Raw genomic sequence first — 5,584 nt, 5'->3', positions numbered from 1 at the left:
CTTCGTTTGGAGGATGTAGTGTTGGAACTAGGGTTGAGAGTTTTTGGAAGATGGGGTTGACTGATTGAAGGAAGAGGACATTGATACAATGGAGGAAGAATGGTTGCGAGTGGTCCAATGTGATTGGAGGGGGACTAAACTCATGTGACAGTGACATGTAATCAAAGAAAGTTCTCTCTAAAGATGAATGCGGGGCATGTTTAAAAGTAGAAGACCTTCCTCATTGTGATAGGTGGGGCATGGGTAGCCATTACATTTTGAAAAGTAGCAGACGTTTCAGTTTAAAAGCTAATTTTGAAAGTTTCTCATGATGAAAAACAAAGGTCGTTCTTGAGCAAACATGCTCAAAACGGAGAACGTTCTCCTTTATGACCATAATGTTCTTGTTTGAGCTTTAACGATCTTGAGCTGGATTTTTGATGATTTTTAATCGTTCTTTGATGGACTCGAAGTTTTCTTCAACAAGAGGTTTTGTAAAAAATGTCAGCTAACTGATTCATTGCATCAACAAAGATTAATTCAATATCTTTTTTGTTCACATGATCCCTAATAAAATGATGCTTTATTTCAATATGTTTGGATCTTGAATGCTGAATATGATTCTTAGATAGATTAATGGCACGAGTATTATCCCAATATATTGGAATGTGAGAATATCTTATTGAAAAATCTTCAAGTTGATTTTTGATCCATAAGACTTGGGAGCAACAATTTGCTACTGAAATGTATTTAGCTTCAGTGGTGGATAGAGCAATCGTGTTTTGCTTTCTACATGACCAACTTATCAACGCTTCTCCTAAGAACTGACATGCACCACTTGTGCTTTTTCTTTCGATCTTATCACCAACATAATCGGCATCACAATAAGCTACAAAAAACAAAATGAGAACCTTTGTTATACCAAAGGCCAAGATCAGTAGTACCAACAAGACAACGAAAAATTCTTTTCACGACAGTTAGGTGAGATTCTTTTGGTGAAGATTGAAGCCTAGCACATAATTCTATTGCGAAAACAATGTCAGGCCTTCTTGCAGTTAAATAAAGTAATGAGCCAATCATACCCCTATATTCTTTTTCAGAAATTGGTTGTCCATTTTCATCTTTATCTAATGAGGATGATGGATACATGGGAGTGGTCATAATCTTGGCTTCACTCATTTTGTATTTAGTTAAAAGATCCTTGATATATTTTTCTTGACAAATGAAAATTTCATTTTTATGTTGCTTTATTTGTAAACCAAGAAAATATCTCAATTCTCCCATTATACTCATTTCAAATTCACTTTGCATAAGTTTTAAAAAATCCTCACACATTTTTTCGTTTGTTGATCCAAAAATAATATCATCAACATACACTTGAACAATGAGAATATCATTTTTATGTGTTTTCTTAAAAACTGGCGTGTCAATATTTCCACAGAAAAATCCATTTTTTTTATCAAAAAAGAACTTAATATTTCATACTAAGCTCTAGGAGCTTCCTTTAAACCATACAAGGCTTTGGTGAGTTTAAAAACATAATTTGGTTTCTTTTGATCTTCAAAACCGGGAGGTTGACGAACATAAACTTGTTCATTTAAAAAGCCATTGAAGAATGCACATTTAACATCCATTTGAAAAAGTTTGATATGTTTATAAGATGCATATGCAAGAAGAATTTGTATGGCTACTAACCTTGCAACTGGAGAAAAAGTTTCATCATAGTCTATTCCTTCTTGTTGACTATAACCTTGAGCAACTAACCTTGCTTTGTTTCTAACAATCTTTCCTTCTTCATCTAGCTTATTTCTGAAGACCCATCTTGTTCCAATAATTTTTTGATCTAGTGGATCTGTAGCAAGGGTTCAGACTTCATTCTTCTCAAATTGAAGAAGTTCTTCTTTCATTACATCAATCCAAGATTGGTCAATTATAGCCTCTTTGATTGATTTGGGTTCAATTTGGGATATCATTTCCATGTTTCTTTTTTCATCATTTTTAAATGACATTCTTGTTCTAATGTCATTAGTTGTATCTCCAATGATTTGTTTATAAGGATGATCACCTATTAGTTTCCAACTTCTATGAGGAGTTTGAAACAGAGATTGTTTATCAATCTCGTTTTCCTGGAGAACAATATGTTGTGTTTGCCCAGATTGTTCTTCCTCCTCATCATCTTTATTTTTTAAATCAAGATCATCAAATAATATGTGCATAATTATTTCAACAATTTTGGTTTTCAAATTTAAGATATGATATCCCTTAGATTCTGTTGAATATCCTAAAAATATATCTTTGTTTGATTTTGCATCAAGCTTTCCTAAGTTATCTTTGTTGTTTAAGATGTAGCAATAACAACCAAAGATGTGAAAATATGAAATGGTTGGTTTCCTATTTTTCCAGATCTCATAGGGTGTTTTGTTTATAATTTTTCTAATTGAAACACGATTCAAAATATAGCAAGAAGTGTTTATAACTTTTGCCCATAAATACTTTTCAATATTTGATTCTTCCAAGATCATTCATACCATATCATGCAAAGTTCTATTTTTTTTCTTTCAACAACTATATTTTGTTGAGGAGTTCTTGCATAAGATAGATTATGAGAGATACCAAGTTCATCAAAAAATATTTTGAAAGACGCATTAATGAATTCACCTCCATGATCACTTCGTACAGTGATTATATTGGATTCCTTTTCATTTTGAACCTTTTTACAAAAGTTTTTGAAAGCGTCAAATGCATCATCCTTTTGTTTTAAAAATAGTACCCATGTGTATCTAGAAAAATCATCAACAATAACGAATCCATATTTCATACCTCCTAGACTAGTAGTTTTGATAGGACCAAAAATATCAATGTGAAGTAGTTCAAGAGGTTTTTTGGTTGATATAAATTCTTTTGATTGAAAACTACTCTTAACTTGTTTTCTCTTTGCACTAGCTTCACATATTTTATCTTTTTCAAAGTTTATTTAAGGAAGTCCTCTAACAAGATCTAATTTTGATAAATTTGAAATTGTTTTCATACTTACATGTCCAGTTCTCTTGTGCCATATCCATTTGTCTTTATTTATGGACATGAGGCATGATTCAACTAGTAGTTCTTCAATGTATTAAATATAAATGTTTTTCTTTCTGGGTGCAGAAAATATAATTTCACAAAAATTTGTGATTCTCACTTCACATATGCTTGGTATGAAAATAACTTCAAAGCCATTATCACGGAGTTGACTAATGCTAAGAAAACCGGTTATGTTTCAATCCTTCAACATATTGAACATCATTGATTTTGGCAGAATGTATTTTACCTATAGTTCCTTTGCCTTTGATTTTTGCTTGATCATTGTTGTCAAATGTAATGGATCCTCCATCCTTTTTGATGAATGACATGAAGCAATTCTTACTCGTCATATGTCTTGAACAGCCACTGTTCTTGGACCATGGTTTTTTCTTGGTATCTTGAAAACCATCCTGAATTATTGGTTCCATTAACTTTAGGTACCCACTTAGTTTTGGGTTCTGGAGTGTTAGTTTTCAAATATGATTCCTTTTTAATGTCATATATTATCTCAGAGTGGCCATTCTTGGACCAGGAGGAATATCTAGTAGTTTATTTTGAAAAAGGTTTAGTCAGCTGAGTTGCAACTAGTTTTGGTAAAGCTCCAGAATGTTCTTCTTTTGTTACATTTACTGGAAAACGTTCTCCTTTTACTAGATTTTGAGAAAATTTTGCTTTTGTTCCAAAATGTTTTTCTTTTCTGAAGATCTTTCTTTTCTTGATTTTTTCATCTCTTTTTTTAAAATGACATGCAAATTCCAGATGTCTAATTTTGTTGTAATATGAACATTTAATTTTGCATTTTTCTTCTTTCCTTTTAGGAACAAAAATGTTTTCATACATTTTGGTTTTTTGAGTTTTATCAAAACCAACACCAACAATATCAAATATTCCAACTTGAGATCCCATGATTCTTTTAAAAGTTTTAGTAGCTTTAATAAAATTTGACAAATCATTTTTAAGAATTTCAACTTCAACTTTAAGCAGAACGTTCTCCTTTGGAGGTGAAGATCATTCTTGACTTTTTGAACTTTTAGTTTCAATTTTTTTTTATGATCTCTTTAAGTTTATCATTTATAGCCTAAGTTTTCTCTTTCTCTTCTTTTTCTTTGTGAAATTTTTCTTTAAAAGAACTACACCTTTGAATAAGAAAGTTTTAATCATTTAGCAAATTATCAAATACGTTTTCCATATGTTCACACAAAAGACATGGTTCATAATTTGTTATCTCTATATCTTCAGCGTTTGCCATCAGACATAGGTTGGCTTCTTTAGGTTCATCTGCTTCCGATTCATCAGAATCATCTCAGGTTGCTATCATTGGCTACTTCTTGAAGGGGAATTTCTTTGGTACTCTTTTGTTCAATGGACATTCAGTTTCATAATGTCCTTGTTTGTTGCATCCGAAACAAGTGATTTTACTTTTATCCACTTCAGTTTTGAAGTCCTTTTTATCTAAGGATCCCTTTTTGATATGATCTATTATCCTTATCATTGTTTGTATTTTTCTTGTGAGGTGAGCAATCTCTTCATCATAATCTTCTTGGTTGTCTTCTGAGTCATATTTCTCTTTTGTTTGTTGAATACTTGATGAATTTTGAGATGCTTTTAAAGTTATTATTTTGTCTTTCTTTACAGGTTTATCTTCCTGCAATAATACTTCATGTACTCTCAGAGTTCCAATAAGTTCTTCCAAGCCTAGTACCTCAAGATTTTTGGCTTGACTTATAGTTGTCATCATTGGTCTCCACATGATTGGAAGACATCTCATGATCTTTCTTACCCTGTCTTGAATTGAATAAACTTTGCCAAGAGAACGCATTTCGTTCACTATGGTTGTGAATCTCAAGTACATTCATCAATTGTTTCTCCTTCATTCATTTCAAATTTTCGAATGCCAATGTCAATTCTTTATCTTTAACATGGCTTGTTCCTTCATGGTGAGTTTTCAGTGTGTCCCATAGTTTCTTTGTCGTATCACATTCATCTACTCTTTCACTTTCATCCTTGCTTAAAACACGTAATAAAAATAATTGATCTTTTGAGTTTAGAAGTACCTTAGATTTTTCATCTGTTGTCCAATCTGCTTCTTTCTTTTCAGCAGACTTTGCATTGGTTTGATCTACTCTTGGTATGAAGTCTCCATCTGTGATGATTCGCCACATACCAGCTTCTTTTGATTTTAAGAACAATTGCATTTTGCTTTTTCTAGAAATAATAATTTGAGTCATCAAAGTATGGTGGTCTGCTAGATGACCCTCCTTCAGTAATGTATTTAGCTTTTGACATTATCTTCCTGAATCTTTTGCTCTAACACTTTTTAGGTATTTATCCCTTAGAGTCTGGCTCTGATGCCAATTGAAGTAACAATTTCAATTATAAGGAAGGGGGTTTGAATTATAATTTTCCCTTTTAAAAATTCTGATTAAAAACTGAAAGTTATAACTCAAGATTGATCTTGGTTATAACCGAAGAACGTTCTTCGTTAGTGGAAAAACAACAATATCAATTTATCAGTATAAAAACTGAATGTAAGACAAATAAT

The 5,584-nt window shown here is 31.8% G+C and overlaps 1 pseudogene; it reads right to left on the bottom strand.

Moving 5' to 3' along the window:
* Window positions 1-4,363: 4,363 nt before the first annotated feature.
* Window positions 4,364-5,328, bottom strand: LOC140920013 (uncharacterized; annotated as a pseudogene).
* Window positions 5,329-5,584: the final 256 nt, after the last annotated feature.

Source organism: Cicer arietinum, chromosome 4 (genome assembly GCF_000331145.2).
Source record: "Cicer arietinum cultivar CDC Frontier isolate Library 1 chromosome 4, Cicar.CDCFrontier_v2.0, whole genome shotgun sequence".
In the NCBI taxonomy this organism is placed as follows: Eukaryota; Viridiplantae; Streptophyta; class Magnoliopsida; order Fabales; family Fabaceae; genus Cicer; species Cicer arietinum.
The sequence above is the reverse complement of the archived record's forward strand: the minus strand, read 5'-3'. Positions and strand labels throughout refer to the sequence as shown.